The sequence below is a fragment of the Ceratotherium simum genome, chromosome 18 (assembly GCF_057802395.1).
Source record: "Ceratotherium simum simum isolate JZ-2026a chromosome 18, ASM5780239v1, whole genome shotgun sequence".
Taxonomy (NCBI): Eukaryota; Metazoa; Chordata; class Mammalia; order Perissodactyla; family Rhinocerotidae; genus Ceratotherium; species Ceratotherium simum.
The window spans coordinates 23,684,135-23,705,254 of record NC_141917.1 but is presented as its reverse complement, the minus strand read 5'-3'; the positions used below and the strand labels follow the sequence as shown (position 1 = coordinate 23,705,254).

At 34.9% G+C, this 21,120-nt stretch overlaps 1 pseudogene; it reads right to left on the bottom strand.

The window, feature by feature from the left end:
• Positions 1-1,912: 1,912 nt before the first annotated feature.
• LOC106800635 (uncharacterized) lies at positions 1,913-10,438 on the bottom strand (annotated as a pseudogene).
• Between the last annotated feature and the right edge of the window lie 10,682 nt (positions 10,439-21,120).

Sequence of the window (21,120 nt, the reverse complement as noted above, 5' to 3'; positions counted from 1 at the left end):
TTGTCTCTTCTTTTGGCAAATCAATACACACAACAATGCACATCAATAATCGTAAAAATAATCAAAATAACCACAAGATTAATAATTTGCTAAATTAAATTTTATATATCAATTGTATTTATTTTCAACTTTATGATTATTACTTATATAAGCCTTCTTTATTGTTTAATTGATATATTTTGCTATCTTTGAAAACTGTTTGGGGATTTTGTGTCCACATGGAAGACATGCTTATTTTTTCCCCATTAAATTTATAGCTCTTCAATTAGTGGCAGAGTTTACATGACTAATTTAAGTCCTTAAGAGAAAAGTGGAAGACAAAAAATAGAGTTTTGTTTCTTTATTTCTTTTCTCTTGCAGAAATAGAATGAACATTTTTACTGCATGTATTAGTCAAGATTCTTCAGGGAAAGAAAAACAATAGGATATACATAGATATAGATATGATAATAAGTGATTATTTTCATTATATATAAAGAGATCTACTTATAAAGAAATTTATATATAAAGAGATTTATTATAAGGAATTGGCTCACAAGATTATGAAGGCTGGCAAGTCTCAAGGTCTGCAGGATGATTTGGCAAGCTGGAGAGCTGATGGTTTATTTCCAATCTGATTCTGAAGGCCTGGAACAAAGAGAAGTGATATAGTTCCAGTCTGAAGACTGGCAAGAAGAGCCAATCTTTCAGTTTGAGTTTGAGGGAAAGGAAAAAAGGCAATGTCCTGTCTGAAGGCTCTCAGGCAGAAAGAATTCTCCATTCCAGGTCCAGCTTTTTTTTCTTGGCAGGCCTTCAACTGATCACGTGAGTCCCACTCACATTAGAGAAGGAAATCTGCTTTACTCAATCTACAGATTTAAATGGTAATATAAAAAAAAAACCCTCATGGGGTCAGCCCTGGGGCCTAGTGGTTAAGTTCGGTGCACTCCACTTTGGCGGCCCGGGTTTGGTTCCCCAGTGCGGACCTACACCACTCGTCAGCAGCCATGCTGTGGCGGCAACCTACATACAAAACAGAGGAAGGTTTCCTCTTCCTCAAGCAAAAAAGAGAGAAGGATTGGCAACAGATGTTAGCTCAGGGTGAATCTTCCTCAACAACAACAACAAAAAACTACTCTCACTGAAACACTTAGAATACTGTTTGACCAAATCTCTAAATATCTCATGGCCCAGAGAGTTAATTTTATGTTTATCAGAAGGCCACTCCTTGTCAACTTGGCACCATATGCATCTCCTTAAACCATACTTAATCTCCAAATAGAGTCAATAACAAGTTCATAATTCTGCATTATGTGATACAGCTATGCTGTAAACAATCAAAAATGCACTAACCTCTTCCCCAGAAGAAGAGGTAAAGTCCTTGAGTGATATTTACTCTTCTCCTTGATATCCTGTAACTTCAATACTATGATGTAAAGTTGAAAATATTTAAATATTATGATACAAAGTTAGTACATTTTATGTTACATGACAAGGGGGTAAGAGAAGGAAGAAAACAAAGATATTTGCTTTATATATATGTACACACACACACATACACATAACCATATTCATAACAACATAAGGAGTAAATTCTCATGACAATTACAGTTCTGTTTTCTGTAACTCATTACAAGATTGTAGCTGGAGTTTGGTACTACCTTCTTCCACTACCCATTCTGCGTTCCATTTGCCTTCAACACTGCCTCAATGGGTCATGGTTCTTTATCTAGTGAGTTGACCCAAACTTTCATTCTGGAAGAGTCTGGGTCATTAGTAGTCTTGCTTGGATTGGTTTGCTGTAGTTTTCCACTGGCCTTAATCACAGGACATGGTAATGCTAAGAGATGCCCTAAGGGATCTCCTGTATTCCAAACGCTCTATCTTACCACCATTGTGGAGTAGCAGTCCAATTTCCCCTGACTATTTAGGATCAATCACCCCAACCAGCATAGTAACTTGCTTCTTTGCCTGTTGATTCAGAGACATGAGGAGCCCAAAATGACTGGGTGGTAGGCTTAACTTCCAGTTCAATGGAATCATTGTTGTGTTCCCTAGTAGAAGCATTCCTTCCTGCTGGCTCCAGGCCAACAAAGCATAAGGATGTGGAAACAGGAAGCAAAAATTTTGCTAGTGAGTTATTAGGGGTGATAGTGAGTGGTGCCACTCCCGTTTCCACCCCTTGATTCTTGGTCTCCTGAATCTGGCTCTCAGAGAAACAGCACCATATATTGGAAGCTGATTCAGAACATATACAGCCTTCTGGAGAATCTTGACCCAGCCCTGCAAGGTATCGCCACCTAGCTGGCTCTGTAAGTGAGTTTTTAAAAGACTATTCCACCCTTCTGTCAGGCCAGTTGCCTCAGGGTGTTGGGGGACATGGTAAGACCAGTGAATTCTATGAGCATGGGCCCATTGTTGCACTTCTTTTGCTATATAGTGAGTTACTTGTTCAGAAGTTACTTGATCATGCAGTGTGGAATACCATGACCATGGATAAAGCTTTCTATAAGTCCATGATAGTAGTTTTGGTAGAAGCATTGCATGCAGGAAAGGTAAATCTGTATCCAGAGTAATTGTCTACTCCGGTAAGGAGAAAATACTGCCCTTTCCAAGATAGAAGTGGTCCGATGTGATCGACTTTCTACCAGGTCGCTGGTTGATCACCCCAGAGAATGTTGTCATAAGGGGCTCAGTGTTGGTCTTTGCTGCTGGCAGATTGAGCACTTAGCAGTGGCCATAGCCAGATCAGCCTTGGTGAGTGGAAGTTCATGTTCCTGTGCTTATATATAACCTACTTTCCTGTCACCATGGCCACTTTGTTCATGAGCTCATTGGGTGATGTAGGGATGGCCAGGGAAAGTGGCTGACTGGTATACAAAGAACAGGTCATCCTATCCACTTGATTAAAATCCTCCTTTGCTGAGGTCATTCTTTGATGAGCACTCACATGGGACATAAATATCTTCACATCTTTTGCCCACTCAGAGAGGTCTATCCACACACCTCTTCCAACAATTTATTTGTCAACAATTTTCCTGTTGTGTTCCTTCCAAATCCCTAACCATCAAGCCAAACCATTGGCCAAAGCCCATTGAATTGGTATATACTTGCACATCTGCCCATTTCTCCTTCCAAGCAAAGTGAACAACCAGGTGCACTGTCCAAAGTTCTGCCCTCTAGAAGGATAATCTTTCACCATTATCCTTCAGAGATGTCCTAAAGAGGGGCTAGAATGCTGCAGCTGTCCACTTTTGAGTGGTGCCTGCATATGGTGAAGAAAAATCTGTAAACCAGGCACACGTCTTCTCTTTTTCTCTCAATTGATTGCCCCATGAGGCCATAAATGCAAACTGGAAGAGAGAAGGCAGTGTAGCAGGAGTGGAGACTATGGGCATTTGGGCCACTTTATGTAACTGACTTTTGCCTTCAGGGCCTTGCTGAGACCAAGCACATATATACCACTTCTATTTGATGATGGAGTGTTGCTGTGCAAGCCCAACTTTGTGGCTTGACGGATCAGATAATGTCAAGTTCATGATTGGCAACTCAGGTCATGTGGTAATTTGTGGCCCATGGTCGAATGTTCAATTTTTACTAAATCCCAGTATTAGGCCAAGATTTTTTTCTCAAAAGGAGAATAATTATCTGTGCATGATGGCAGGGACTTGCTCCAAAATCCTAAAGGCCTTCCCTGCAATTCACCCATAGGAGTGGGTGCCAAAAGCTCCGAACAGCATCTCTACATGTCACTGACACTTCAGGCATCTCTGGATCTATTAAACCATATGGCCCAAGTGGCAGAGCAGCCTACACAGCAGCCTGGACGTGTTGCACAACCTTCTTTTGTACTGAGCCGCACTCAAAACTGGCAGCTTTTAGGTCACTCAGTAAATGGGCGAGAATAACACAACCAAATGAGGAGTATGATGCCTTTAAAATCCAGAGGCCTACTAGGCATTGTCTCTCCTTCTTGGTTGTAGGAGGGGCCATACGCAACAACTAATCCTTCACCTTGGAAGGCGTGTCTTAAAATTCCTCACACCATGGGACCCCTAGAAAATTCACTGAGGTTGAAGATCTCTGAATTTTTTTCAGAGATTTATTTCCAACCCTCCGATATACAAATGTCTTATCAATAAGTCTAGAGTAGTTGCTATTTCTTGCTAACTAGGTCCAGTCAGTGTAATGTCATCAATGTAATGGACCAGTCTGATATGTTGTGGAAAGGAAAGGTGATGACGATCTCTGTGAACTAAATTATGATGTAGGGCTGGAAAGTTGAGGTACCCTTGAGGTAGTCCAGTGAAGGTGTAGTGGCTTGCTTTGCCAGCTGAAAGCAAACTGCTTCTGGTGGGTCTTATGAACAGGGATGGAGAAAAAGGCATTGTCAGATCAATAGTTGCATACCAGGTTCCCGAGGATGTGTTAATTATCTCAAGCAATGAAACCACATCTGGTACAGCAGCTGTAATTGTAATCACCACCTGATCAAGCATACAATAATCTGCTCTCATTCTCCAAGACCCATCTGTCCCCTGCATAGGCCAAACAGGAGAGTTGAATGGAGATGTAGTGAGAATCACCACCTCTGTATCTTTCAAATTCTTGATGGTGGCACTAATTTCTGCAAACCTTCCAGGAGTGAGGTATTGCTTTTGGTTTCCCATGTTCCTAGGTATAGGCAGTTATCATGGCTTCTACTTGGCCTTTCCCATCATAATAGCCCTCATTCCACAGTTCAGGGTACCAATGTGAGGATTCGGCCAGCTGCTAAGTATGTCTATTCTAATCATGCATTCCAGAACTGGGAAATAACCATAGGATGGGTTTTGGGACCCACTGGGCCCACTGTGAGATGGATCTGAGCTAAAACTCTATTGATCACCTGACCTCCATAAGCCCCTACTCTCACTGCTGGACTACAGTGACACTTTGAGTCGCCTGGAATTAGTGTCAGTTCAGAGCCAGTGTCCAATAGTTCCCAAAAGATCTGATTATGTCCTTTTTGTCAATACACAGTTACTCTGGTAAAAACACATAGATCCTTTTGTGGAAAGCTGGGAGAAAGATTAATAGTAGAAATTTTTGGCAGTGTACCAGTGTCGTTCCTTAAGGGGACCCGGACTCCCCTTTGTTCAAGCAGTTTTGGATATGTAAACTGGCTGGGAATTGATCAAGGGGCCATGACTCTCTGCTTTTATAATTCAGGTTAGACTTTTGTTCACTTCACCTAAAACTTTTCTGCTTATAAAGATCAAGAGCAAATTTAGTAGGTTTCCTACCTATTTCACTTGTAGGAAGACCATGATATACTAGCCAGCACCATTGATCTGTGAGAATCAGACTAGTATCCTGATTGCTGCTTTGACTCTGTTGTCCATTGTGGTGACCACACCCACCTTGCCTTTGGCAGTTGAGGGCCAACACTTGGGCCCTCAGGGATCCAATTACTTCCATTGTGTTTAGGTTTCCCAATTCAGTGACTGCAGTTCCCACGCTAAGCTCTGGCTTATGGAGAAGAGTGATCACAGAGCTGTTCATGGATGCCCAAGCTCTCCTCACAAATTTATTTCTCAGAGTAGTGGTGAGAAATGTGTTCTCTGGAACCTCTCAAGGCGGGTGAGTAGATTTTAAATGACAAGTTCACTCTAACATTTCAATCTCCCTAAGCCTTTGCATCTCTTCCTCTACACTAAACAGAGGCAGGTCCAGCATTTCTAGATTGCTTATTGTAGACCACCTTTTGTTCCGTGTTTCAATTAACCAACCAAACAAACAGTGAGAGACCTTTCTACCATCATTAGCTGCTATATCAAATGCCGAATTGCTGCTTAACAAGCCCGTATCAATTATTTTGGCCTAATACAACCGTATGTTCCTTCCAGCGTTATCTCACACCCATCATATCCATTTCCACACATTTCCCAGATTTCTGTCTGTATAAATTAGAAAACTCAAGTAGTTCTTTTGCAGTGAAGCACGCCTCCTCATGGGTCACACCTTGTACCTCATCTTTAGGGGCCTGCTGTGACTTGAGTTTGCTGTGACTTGAGTCTACCTGAGTCTAGTAACAAAGGAGGGTGGTGAAGTTGGGTGCTGAGGAGAATCAGCTTTGTTTTGTAAGGCAATTGTGATAAGGGGTCATTACAGTTTCTTCAGTCAATGCAGGGTTAATCCCCTCAGACATATACACAGTCACTCAGATCATCGCTTCTTAAAAGTGATTGATTAGAAGTATCCGATTGTGATGTTTTTCATATCTTTATTGCCAGGTCATTCCATGGACTAGCAGTGCCCTCTTTACTACTAGAGATAGAGTCATTATGATCTTTAAATTGAATCAGATTAGAGAACCAATTCCAGAAACCAAGAACCAATTCAGAAAACTCATCTTTAAAATTATTTTCCTCTAGAACAACTCTCAGCACCACATTCTGTATTAGTCAGGGTTCTCCAGAGGAATTAGAATCAATAGGATCTGTCTCTCTCTTTCTAGATAGATAGATAAATAGAAAGCTCTATAGATAGATGTGTATAAAGAGAGGCAGGAAAAAAGCCAATGTCCAGATCTCAAGCCCGTTAGACAGGCAAATTCTCAGGAGAGGGTCAGACTTTTTGTTCTATTCAGACCTTCAACTGATTGTATAAGGCCCACCCATATTAGACTGCTTTATTCATCCTATTAATTTAAATTTTAATGTCATCCAGTAACTCCCTCACTGAACACCCGGAATACTGTTTGACCAAATATCTGAGCAGGATGCGGCCCAGCCAAGTAGATACATACAGTTAACCACCACACTGCATGATAACTTATTTTTTTAGTATAATTCATCTTCTATCATTAAGTATGTATAAACCAGTTTTATGAAGGGTACATACAGTTTCACTTTCTTTAGCAAACAGAACTTATTTAATTACCAATTTAAGGTTTTCATGTGGTGTATATTCTTACACTTTAAATAACACCATAACTTTACAAACATCAATAATTTGTTCCTTTGGATGGAATGCTCAAAGTAAAATTTCCTGCTTAAACATCATCAGAAAAATCTACTTATTTATTCTCCTACCAGCTGTGAATGTATGTATTAGATATAATCTATATATACATCTACATGTATATCTAATCTATCAGTATCTATTCATAGTTTAAATGGAATCTATAGTTTTTGACTTCTTAGATCTCATCTTATCTGTTTAGTATTACTCTTCTCCTATGAACAGGCATCTCAACTATAAGTAGTTCTGATAAGGCTGCTAATAATGATGAGCCACAAGATATGGCTGGAGAAGTGGGCACAGGAACAACACGCCTAAACCAGTGATTCAGCATGTATTTACTACTATATTTCAAGCACTGTAAAGTTGCAAATAAAACAGTTGGTATCCCAGATTAAATGGACAAATGAAAATTAAAAACAAAACAAGAAAATATCTGTTAGTAATAAATTGCATGGGGAAAATAAAATGGAGTTATGAGAGAGAGAATGAGATAGAGATAGAGAGTGGGAGAGAGAGAGTAGTCTGGGGAAAGAAGGAGCATTGAGGAGATGACATTTATGTTAAATATGGTAATACCTGAATGAAAGTAGTCAGTTACATGAAGCTCTAGGGGAAGAGCCTTCTCCACTGACCAAGAAGGCCTTACCTGGACTAAGCTTGTCTAAACTTTGGACAGTTTCTTCTAGTCTCTAGGCCCTTGACCTCCTTTTGCTTAGGGCATTTACTTTAGAAAACTTGTAACTGCAAATTCTCCCGCTTCCTCTTTGAGATGTAAACTTTTTTTTTTTTTTTTTTTGGTGAGGATGATTGGCCCTGAGCTAACATCAGTTGTCAATCTTTCTCTTTTTGCTGAGGAATATTGGCTCTGAGCTAACATCTGTGCCTGTCTTCCTCTATGTTTTGTACATGGGACACTGCCACAGCATGGCTGGATGAGCAGTGTGTAAGTCAGTGCCTGGGATGCAAACCTGCCAACCCCGGGACGCTGAAGCAGAATGCACGAACTTAACCACCACGCCACTGGGCGGGCCCTGAGATGTAAACATTTTTAAACTTTGTTGTCAGTGTTACAACCCAGAAAATTCTTTTTCAAGGACGTGGGAGCCATCCCTCTAAAATGAAAAGATCAAGAAAGGTGGCACTTGTATTTCCCAGTTTCTGTGGGAATGTAAGAACGTGACGTCAGCAAATACCTTGCTCCAAGTTGTAAAATTGCCTCCTCTCATGAAGATAAGAGGAAGTTTATTTTTGTTTTGGGTAAAGTCAGTTAGCAAACGCAAATGGCCCACGCAATCCCCCATCCTAGCTCTTAAAAACTCTCTAGCTCTCTATTTCAGTGGAGTTGAACTCAACTGAATTGTCGCCTCTCTCCTCTATTGCAAAAGCATTGAATAAAGTCTTCCCTGCCTGTATAACTTTGTCTGGTACAATTTTTCTTTGACAATATAGAAGGAACAGTGACAGTAAGGTCCTTATAGTGGAAAGAAATGTGGCATTTTTAAGTAACAAAAATGCTAGCTTATTCCATATAGTGAGCAAAAGATCTGTGAAATAAGACTGTGGATATAATTAATGTCAAAGAATGTAGGGTCTTCTTGGGTTCTTTATGCACCTAGAAACTGAGTATTGATTACTATGATGTGATTTGGATTATGTTTTTAATGGTGCACTCTGGTTGTCATATGGAAAATAAATTTTAATATTTCATATTAGAAGCAAAGACATCAGTTTGGCAATAATTGCCAAAATTCTGGTGATATGTGACTATCGGCTTATGGCGTTATCGTGCTGAATATGGAGAGACTGAGTAAAATTCATGGAATATTTCAAAGGTAGAATTGGCAGATCTGGGTTGTAGACTTGATGAGAAAGATAAGGGAAAGAGAAAGTTTTTGGAAAATAATAACTAGATGGTTGGTATATTATATCAATTATGTCAACTAAAATTATGTTCAACAGCAATAAATGAGAGGCAAAGGTACAGCAGCTTAAAAGATATAAGCTTATTTCTCTTTCATATAAACTTCAGAAATGAGCTTAAGCCTATGTTTTTCAAAGTTCTCAGGAACTCTGGCTGTTTACATCTCACCATTCTGCCATTTTAAGATGTTTCCTTTATCTTCATGATCTAGGATGACAACATTTTCCTTACAGAAAGCAACAGACAAGGAAAAAAAGAACAGCAGGGGCATACACCAGCAATTGATTACGGAAAGTTCCTGGAAACTGCCATATGAAACTTCAATTTATGTCTCAATGGACACAATTTAGACATATTGCCACATGTAGCTAATATTTATTTTAATGTCAATATGGATAGCTAAAATTCTATTAGAATAGAAGACATGGAGAATGGATGTTGTGAGACTAAAAGGAGATTTAGTGAAACACTTAATCACAGTCCTCTAATTTTACCCAGCCATGGGTATTGGCACATAGATGGCCAAATGATTTACGCCTACAAAATTAACATCCTAATCTAGGATTATATAATAACATGCTAGCGAAGGCCAGTCTCTCGATCTCCTATTTCAGTATTACTACATTAGGATGATTAAACTGACTATGTGAGCAAGTGATAAGGTAACAGAGATTTGATAAAAGTTGGACACAGGAGAAAGAGGAAGAGAGATTGGGGTAGAGACAGAATCTTAGTGACATTGAAGAATATCTTCAGTACTCTTTTCCCCCTGATATTCTCTTTCTCTGTCAATTTTGAGCTTGATTTCTTAATAATCAATGAGAGAAAGAATATCAAAACAACATCCACCAAAAGTAGGATTAATATAATAAAGAAACAGAAGCATCATTTAAATATAGTTCAGGGTATTAAAGTAATATTAACAAAATCAAAAGTTTGTATAAACTTTGAAAAATCAAATATTGGGACTAAAAATGGAGGAAATTATGAATGGTTCAGCGATTTAAGTAATATTTTAGAAAATTGTGAATAATTTTATGATCAAATTTAGGTAAAATTGTTAAATTTCTATGTATATAATCATATCTATATATTTTTGTATATATACAAAATCATTTCAAGAAGAAATTGAAAACCTGAAGATTTTCTCATCAAACTAAGAATTTCAATCAATTGTTAAGAATTTTTATATAGAGATGAATATTGTTTTAAAAATATTTGCCAAATACTCAAAAAGATATAATTCCATTCTTATACAAAATTGAGAGTATATTAAAAATGGAAACCATCCTTAGAGTTTATGTTAATGAAGCATGGTGTTATTTGGGTCTTTCATAAAGAAGATGTCAAGGTACTAACTCCTGTGAAAAAAAGAAGAAATGAAAAGTAAAGTTCAGATTTGGTATAAAATATACCAAACTTTTTTTTCTGGCTTTATTGAGATATAATTGATATATAACATTGTGTAAGTTTAAGGTGTACAAAGTGTTGATTTGATACATTTATATGTTGTAAAACAATTACCGTCATAGTGTTAGCTAACACCTCCATCACATCACATAATTACCACTTCTTTTTTGTGGTGAGAACATTTAAGACCTATTCTCTTAGCAACTTTCAAGCATGTACTGTAGTACAGTATTGTCACTTATAATCATAATGCTGTGTTAAGAACACAAAATCCCTAACTTACAAATGTGTTGTAGAAAATGAAGGAGTAGGGGAACCTTTACAACAATTTTTATAATGCCAACATAATTACGATATACGAATTGCATATGAAAGAATATAACATTCTAGACAAATTTCCCTTATATCCTTAGCTTAAACAAAATAACATTCAAATATTAAAACTCTTAATAACCTGATCTTTAAATTCACTGTAATTTCCATCAAAATCCAAACAGTACTTTTTGAGGAACTGATTGAACATGTTCTGAAATGTCTATGAAAGAATATAGAACAATCTGGCAAAGCTGAGTAAAGAAGGAAGGTGTTCCCTAAAAGATATTACATATTTCATGTCTAAAGTGATTTTAAACTCGTAATAATGGCAAAGAGACAAAGAGACAAATGAAGGAAAGCAAAGATCCATGTATATATGAAAACCTGGTATACAATAGCATTTTCTTGACTACTCAATGAGACAAAATATAATTTTTAATTCATGATGTTGGGAAAATTGGCTAATTCTATGGGAGAAAATAAAATTAGATCTGTACCTTACAGAATTATGTAAAAAGAAACTTCAGATATAATAAAACAAAAGGAATAATCAAAACAAATGTGAAGTGAGAACGCATCTCCTAAACAATACACAAAAAAGTGAAAATTAAGATAGGGCCTTCTAGGTCACTATAAATACTTGAGCTTTAAATCTCAGTGAGTTAAAAAGTCATTCAATAGTTTTGAGTAGAATGACACGATATGACTTGGGTTCTAAAAGTACCACTGTGTCTGCGGTATTAAGAATGGTTTCTAACGAGGCAGGGATGGAAGAAGGAGATAAGTTATGAGGGTACCATATCAATCCAGTGGTGAAATGTGCTGGCTCAACTAGGAAGGTAGCACAGAAGATTGTGTGAAGTGGTTGTTTTTATTGCAAATTTGAAAATTAGAGCTAATGATATTTCTTGAAAATTCTGATATGGGTGTATGAAGAAAACAAGAAAGGGTAAATCAGTTTTTGGATAGAAAGGCTAGGAGAATAAGGTTGCCAAAGGTGGGAAGACTGCAAGATGAAATAGATTTGGTGGAGAAATGAGAAGTTCACTTTGAGCCCTCTTAATTTTAAATGTCTTTTCAAGTGGAGATATTTGAGTTTGAAGTCCAAAACAGAAGTGTTTGTGGTATAAATTTAAGAATCCTCGAAATGCAGATGATATTCAAAGATATGGGTGAGATTGGATGAGATTAGCATCGGCAACAGTCGAGACGGAGGAAAGATACAGAGGACCAAACCTCACATCCTTCTTAACTTTAATTGGGAATTTTTCTTTTCACATATAACTTGGATACTTTACTCTCTGCATTATATACAGTATCATGCATAATATGGACCACTTAGACAAACTCAACAAATATATATTAATAAATAAATAGAAAATATTTCATTACAAATGGAGTAAAATTGTCAAATAGTATCAAAATATGTATGGTTAGGAACCACAAAAAAGAAGCCCATAGGAATTTTCCTAGATGTGCCCAAGAATCAGAGTTGAAAAGGAGCTCAGAAATCATCTTTCCCAATTTGTAAGATCTGGAAAAGAGATGTTGGCATGCCCCAAATTAATCAGCTAATTAGTGAAATATTAGGGCATTAGCTCAGATCTTCTGAATCCTAATTTAATCTCTCTTCTACTCCAACAAACATAGTACATACATATGTACAAACAAACATAGTACAAACACAATATTTCAGCTAAATAACAAAGATAATGTGACATCACGTACAAATCATTACTAACACATTTAAACATTCCATATTTCCACCACTGAATGTATAAGTAATGATTAAATAAGTAGGCAGCATCAAATTTTTAATGCCAATAGCTGTACAATGTTAAAAATGCTTCAGGTGAGAATTTTTGAAGATATATATAGCTGTATTGAAAAAAATATGCTATAAAATAGAGGGTTACATTTACTTGGTCTTGGACCTTGCTTAGAGGAGTGGATAATTTTCTCTGGAATAATGACACAAAATTTTTTTTATGTTCTGTTTTATTTCCTTTTGTTGGCTTCATTTGTTATTGTCTTCTTATCAATAAAATATGGAATTGATCAAAAATTAGAAAAGGAAAGATTTAAAAAATACTGACATCTAATGAAATTTTGGTCTTGACAGTCTCTCTTAAGAATTTATTTAGGCCTCTTGACATATACACTGCACAAAAAATGATGTACTAATCTAATGCTGTCCACAAAAATTTCCCCTTACTGTAGAAGTTATTTGATCACTACATTTTAAATATATAAAAATAGACTTTAAAAATCATATTCAATTCTTTCACAAAAGATAGTGAATCCTTAGTGGATTCCCTGTATCAAAGATACAAAGTCTATATTATTTGATGTGTTAACATTTTTCCATGAACTTTTTTCTTTGTAGTAAATTTTTAGCACTTTTTTGTTTTTGTTATTTTGTTTTGTTTTGTTTTTCTAGTAATACTGCTGAGACTCTAAAAACAGCACTGGAAGAAAAATACAAATCACTTGCTTTAGCAAACTGTATGAATAATATGTTTATAACAACTCATTGTCTCTCTTGAAGTACTAATTTTCAGTTCAGTACATATTTTTTGACCTATTTCTTATATGCTCTACCAGAAAGGAGGAAAAAAAATTAATAAACAAAACCTGTCATTTAAACTTTGTCTCAATCTCATTCTAAAAAATATCAATTAAATAGAATAAATATGTCATCTAGAAAGGTAGGGAGATTAAAACAAAAATTGTGTAAGTGAAAGTGTGCATGTGTTAGAAAGTACTGAACATCCTACAAGCTAAATAGCAACTCTGCATTTATACATATTTATGTTTATATTGTTTTATTCTACAAAATGTCTCTATTGTTATATGTTGCATTGTATATTCTCTTCAGAGTTTTACACATATTATTGGCCCTCAGAAGTTCAGGTGTTTGAGCTCTTCAATTCTAGTTAGTTTGAGAGATAATTTGCTTACTTTCTATGTGGAAATTATATTTAAGACACATGTTTGTTCAACATGGCCGCAATGTAAATATCTTCACGGACACAGAAATATAAATATAAGCAGTTACATAATAGCAATTTAGAACTCTAAAATGTTAGAATGAACATTGTTCCTCTTGCTGATTGTCATTTTAAAATTTGCAAATAAAATCATATGAACAAGAATCTTTTGAGTCCCTCGGCATGTGTATTGGAGAAGCAGAATATGGAAGAATACAAGAGGAATGGCCACCTGGAATCTGAGCTTTAGAAGTTAAGAGCAATTGCTTATCTAAAAAATGTATTCTGTGATCAATAGAGAGAGGTTTATAGTAGTCAGTTCAAACCATTACACTCATTTAAATTACCTTCTATTTAAAATATATTAAAATTTATTTCAAAATACATGCAATATTATTCTGTCAAAGTGATTTGAGAGAATCAAATCAAAACACCAAAAACACTCAAACTATAATTTCTGTTGAAATTAGAATATTTCAATTGTAGAGAGGAAGCATCAGACATTTTGAGAGCTTGTAAATCCTCTTCAGGGATGAGCATTTCCATATTTAGAGAACATCATATCCCTAATTGTTTTACTGTGGCTCAGGTATAATTTATTCAGGTTATATTTTAGTTTTGCTCGAATATTTTTCAAAACTCCCAAATATCTCCAGCATCAGTTCCCTGACAAAGTTACCGTGTTTAAATTTAATTCAAATATTTTTTTTCCTATACCCTGGCTTAGATAGAAGATACATCTGTTGCCTATCTTCCTCCTTTTTCTCCCCCACCCCGACTCCTCCCCACAGCAAAGCCCAAGTACATAGTTATATATAGTTGTATGTTGTTCTGGTTCTTCTACGTGAGCCACTGCTGCAGCATGGCTACTGACAATCAAGTGGTGTGGTTCTGCACCTAGGAACTGAACTCAGCTGCCGAAGCAAAGCATGCTGAACTTGAACCTCTAGGCCATCAGGGCTGGCTCATTTTGTTGCATTTTAATGGTTTCCTTTCCACAGTATAGCTCTAAGTATGTAGCCAACTTACCCTCATCAACAATTTATTCATATCCCACATATCTTCCTATGCACGATTTTTCATAGAGCTAAATCCCCATCTGCATGCTAAAACTCATCCTAACTTCAATTTAGACACTAGTTATTGTAATCAGATTAATAAATCAACCCTTTGACTTCAAGTATTTGCTTTGACATTTTACCCAACTTTGTTGAAGAATGTAGCTTTTTTTCCCTATGACCTGGAATCCTCCTTCTAAACCTGTTCTTACAGTTGAATGAGTGCTACTCAATACCAGTGTTCATTTATGCTAATTTCAAACAAATCTACAATCTTGATCTTCCAGATACAGACCACTCACATCTTACTTTCTTCTAAGAATCTACATCACATGGCACTTTCTTTCCTGACCACTTAATTCCTCAGATTTCTTGCTCATGTTTATCATACACACCTTGTTTATGCTCCCTCTTTTCAACAAATATCTCGCTCAAGTAGATATTTCTTGTTTAGAAGTCTCAGATACTTCGATTTTGACTTATTGCTCTAAATAAATATATTCTTAGGAAATCATCTTATGTCAACTTTGACTAATATGAAACTTTGACTAAAAGAATTGGTCATATTTAATAAATCAACCAGTAGCCATCAGAATTGAAGAATATAATAACCAAACACTAGAATATATAACTCCACCCTTGTGCAACTGTCTGCAGGTTAGGAGCTCAAAAGCTTACCTCATTCCGTACTCATTTTCCCACTTTACCAATTTATGGTAAAATATTCCTAAATTCTAACAAAAGTATTTTTTTACTATTAGTTTTATAACATATGTATATGTATGTCCCCCATGAGTTCATTCATTAGTCATTTCTCTGGGTAATACTTTTAATGACACTTATTACTAGAGATAAAACTTTTGTTCCATAAATTATTGATATATATACAGAAACATATTTTATAATGTATGTATAATTAAACATGTATAATGTATAAAGTATAATAAACATACTTTTAAGTGTGGTTCATAACTACCAAAAATGTAGCCTTCTAATTTTTTATTTACGTAATTATAAAATATCAAGGAAATACTTAAATTTAGTGTTTAAAAACTATATAAACTATAAACTAGTTTTTAAACTATAGAGTTTACATATAAAACATATATTTATATACATTTATATAAATATATGTATATTTATTTTTAACTCAGGCATTTCCACAGAAGAAGATTCTGAGAATAACTGATATTTAGTAAGTTTTTTCGCTTAACTTCCACAGTGTTTGTTAAAATTCTTTATTTCAGGGTCCAGCTTGAGAGGTTCATCTGGAATTCGGCTTGCTTTTCAATTCCTCCAGCACATAGAGCTGTTGTTTATTCGAGATTTGCTAATGTCCTGACAGAGTCAATGCAAAAAAAAAAAAAAATACTGTGTTTGTGATTTTTGAATCAGAAAGCTACTGGCACTGAAAAATGAAGAACAAATCCTTGCATTCTGGCAAGCTCCTAACAGCACTGAACTACTAACACTAAATCATTTTGAGCCAAACTTACTTTCCTAAGATTTGATCTCTTCCCCGAAATGACATGGTTTGTCAAAAAGTATATACAGGTGCTTTTTTAAAGAATAAAAGTAGATGTAAATTTATTTTTTAAAATGATCATAACTACTTTAAGATGACTTAATGTATAAAAGCAGCAAATGGTTTTGCTTGATAGAGTAAACCTCACTATTCTAATCTTGATTTCCACATTGAAATTCTATTACTACAATTAGTTTCTATTTTGATTTTTTTTTTTGTATCTGGGATGTTCTGTTTTGTGCATTTAATAGAAAGCAACATGAAGTTGTGTACTTAGTAGAGGCAGACACATCCCAATTCTATCAGGACAAAATAATCTGAAGGAACTTCTGTATTACATACGTGTGTGTGTGTGTGTGTGTGTAAAGGTATCTTTAAACACCACTTTATCTCTGCTGTGATACCATTTTAAGTGCCCTATATTCTGACTAGTCACAGAACAGCAGCCAAGTGGAAATCACAGTGACTGACAATTACAGAAGAAATAAGAAATCAAATGGCTTTCAGAAGTGCTCTGAGACCTGCAGACCTCAATCAACTGAACTATAAATCCATTAAATGACTTAATTTTGTGTATCCAACTGTGAGATATATTTACCACTACACTGACAAGAACTATAGATAATAAATGCAGCCTGTAATACAAGTCACCTGCTAGTAAGTGTGTTCCCTATGTTGAATAATCTGCCTAACAGTCTAACACTGTTTAAGGGCAAAAACTGATAACGTCTCGTAGACTTTAAATAAAACAACGGCTAACTAAGGTAAATGACTAATATCATCACATGGTCCAAAAGAAGAGAAACTCAAATAAAGAAATGTTCATCACCACATTCAACCTTTCTAGTCACTCTAGTATTAAAAAGATATGCTGAATCATTTTAAATTAAAGTTGATTTTAAAATTGGCAAAGTCACAAAAGAGGAAGGGATGACCATTAACTTTAAAACAGGCTTGCCCGAATTCCATGTGTCTTGGAGATTGGGACGTGTTAGAAATGGCACACTTGCCAAAGGATACTTCCCTAAAGGGAAGATGATATATACTATAATTTGTACTAAAAGTTTTCAATTGATTATTTTATTTTCTCTTTTAAACATTACATATACAATGAATTTGCCAATGGTAGAACAAATTGACTGTTTAAAAATTCATAACAGAAAGGCAATCATTCATTCACTCACCCATTTATTCATTGGAAAATATTCATTAAGACATCACTGTGTGCTAGGGATTTGTAGGCGAGTCATGGTTGAAAGAATCCATGTGAATACGTAATATGATTTTTAAAAAGTGTTATTAAAAAAATGACAATTTTCATTCACTCAACAGAATAAGAAAAAGTTATGCAAAGGAAATTTAAACTTTGAGTGCATTTTTTCCACAGGTATACGCTATTCAAGTGGATACAATATAGATAGATGAAAACTCTACTTAGTTTTCATCAGTAATTCTTCATCAATAATTTTCTATGATGAATGAGTCCTATTCTTGGGTTAATTTATTTGACCATTTTTCCAATATGCCTGTTCTAGAATTTCAGCAATTATCATCAATTTTTACCTCAAAACCTATAAAAATATAATTTACTTTAATTTATTTTGGCATTGTAATTGTTAACTGGGAAGCAAGATAAACAGACTGCAGCTAACACATGCATCTTCTACGCTGGAAAGAAGCATGTGGTAATTAATTATTGTAAAAACCTCACAATAAAATGAGCTGTAACTAAAGAGATAAGGGAAAATTGATCAGCATAAAGTTTAAGGAAAATCTAAAATAAGCATCTACTATAATCCCTTTATTTCCTCATTTTGAAGGAAAATGGGAAGATGTGAATACTATAGTATAAATATCTAGCTAATTACACAAAGTGATTAATTTAGAACTGCAGAAGAAAAAATATAACAAAAGCACTAGATAAGTATATGGTACATTATTTTAAATAATTTGTTTAGATAATCAACTTCTATTTTCCATATGTTCATATACACACAGCATATATATACCATATATGCACACACACACACACACACACACATAGACAGAAACACAGTATGTGTGTATGTGTTTTATAACAGTTTATATTATGTTATGGCAATTTTACTACTGACCTTTTTTAAAATATGCTTTTCCTATCTGTCTTATATGTCTTCCTAGAGTATTATTGAGAACAGTTAATGAATGTTTACATAATGTTTATATATTTTATTCTATATTCATATTTATATAGCGTTCTCTGAGCACCGTGCTAGGGAGATATCTGATGTAGAGTTTTATACTTTTACAAGCGATACTAGGGATAGACGACTAAAAGTATTAAGATGTCTATATAAAATAGTATTAGGCCTGTACTTAAATTTTAAATCAGATCATGAATGCCAACTATTGCTTTAGGAATAAAAACACGAATGGAATTCCAAGAAAGAATAAGCTAACTTTATTAAGCACCTACTATAGTTCGAAAGTATTGTATAGTTTTACTTTCAAGAATATTTTTCAAGGAGGCTAGTATTATTTTTTTCATTTTATAATAAGAGAAAGTTGAGCCTAGAGAAGTTAAATGACTTCCTGAATTTGATGTAGTGACTGATATAATCAGAAAAAAAGACATTATTGAATTTCAGTCAGCAAATAAGTATGCCTTTTTTTTTCAGTTCTATATCATTTTTTATTTTGAGGTATAGTTGACATATAACATTATATCAGTTTCAGATATACAAGAAAATGATTCGATATTTGCATATATTGCAAAATCATTACCACAAAAAATCTAGTTAACATCCATCAACACACATACAAGTTGCAATATTTTTTTTCTTGTGATGAGAACTTTTAAGACCTCCTCTCTTAGCAGCTCTCAAATATACAAAATCATATTATTAACTATTGTCACCGTGCTGTACATTACATCTCCATGACATTTATTTTATAACTGGAAGTTTGTACCTTTTGATCCCCTTCACCTAGGCTTTCTATCTTTAGCAGGATCGACTTTATACCCTCTATCAAAGTTCTGTCTGTTTTCTCCACTTCATTTCTACTATCCACTGAAATGCATTGGGAAGCAGAACAATTGAGAAACAAATATGCAAAAATGGTTGGAGTTGTGAACACTGTCAGCATCCATGTTCTGATATTCCTTGAACGATTGGACTTGAGAGCAGCAATATCCCTCTGAGCTCTTTTTGTATGTCCTACAATGGAAATATGACCCAGAAAATATCTAATGAATAGCCCTATTTATAAAACTCCTGCTTCTACTCTTTCTTTATCTAAATCATACATTGTCAGTGATTTTTAATCTGGTGCCAAAGATACGTTATATTCATTACAACTTAATCACAAAAGACCAAGCTAACTCATATTACAATAAATGTATATCTTTAAACTTTAATTCTAGTTGGAAAATAGACATTCCCCCTGATGTTCCAATAATCATTTTAAAAGTCTCTGCTTTTAATCTTTATATAAGGTATTATCTTTATAATTAAAATTTTTATGTGTTATCTTAGCATATACATTTACCTTTTGTATGTACAATTTAGGATTTTATGGAAGTGAGCCTAATCCTATGATTTAGTGTATTCTCTAGGTAATAAATAACCCACTGTACTTTATTGATCACTTAATCCGTTCCATTAATATACACAGACATGCCTTTTGTACTGAATGTGTTCCACATATGCTTACATGTAAACAATTGATGATGTTAAATCATATAAAATGTTATAATTAATAATACAAAGAAAAACAATTTTATTTAAAGTTGTACTGATCCTAGTCATCTTTCGTCATTATGTACTCTCCCAGTAATTGTATACAGATAGGACCGCATAGTAGAAGATGTGACAGTAAAAGGAAATCCTTATTTTAGGTCAGGTTAAGCACCTCTGATATAGCAAATTCCTTTCTCAATATTAAGTTATCAGGGAAGACATACAAGTAATTAAAATATAACTTTATAAAAGGATGTCCGGAAGGGACCACATCCCAGAATTGTACATCTTAAGGAATAACCCCAGCTGCCCGTTTATACTTTGATACTCATGTTCACCAGCACATCTCTCATCTAATTAGATAATCCTGGATAAATATTGAGAGATTAGCAGTTTCAACCAATGTCAGATATTTTCTAGTCCACGAGGAACATCTTTATTATATTATTGAATGACATAGCTCTCCTCCATTGCAGTAGGCTTTTAGATTTTGCTGAAGTTCTATATTGTTTTGCTGGATTACATTTCAGATTTACTGCTTCTCCATGATCCATAATGATAGAGGTAAGTCTCATCAAATTTCAAAGCCACATAGACAGCATCTGTGAAGACACCCTCTAAGGAAATAATCTTGTTCAAGATGCCTTCATGTTTTTGTTTCAAGGCAGACCAACACTTTCTTGTCCTCGTTTCTAGGGTTTATGTTAGTTTAGGGACTATTCTCAAATATTTAAACACTACAATAATTTATGTGTTGTCAAATTGTCCCAAGGATTGAAATTTTCTTATAGGAAATTTTTAAGTTGTATTTATAACTTTTTCAGCATGTGCAGAAAAGATAGGAAAGCACATTATCCTGTGAATAGAATATTGTAGAGTTTATTCATAGCTTTTATATCTTAGAAATCCAGACACAAGAGTAACATAGGATAAACTTTTTAAAGTTCAATTATATTTTCTTTAATATGTATAATATATTAGAGATAAGTTACTGGCCAACAAGAACTGAGCAGAGTAAGTATCGATTCCTGCAAATTACTGAACTGTTTCTAATTAGGAAAGAGCTGTTGAGTTAAAAGGAATATATTCTACAAGTGTATGAGTTAGTCAGTGGAAAACAAATTGATAGGATACTTTGTCTTTCTTCTGCTGTAACAGTGTTGGGACAGGGCCAAGCAGGGATCCTCTGCCTACA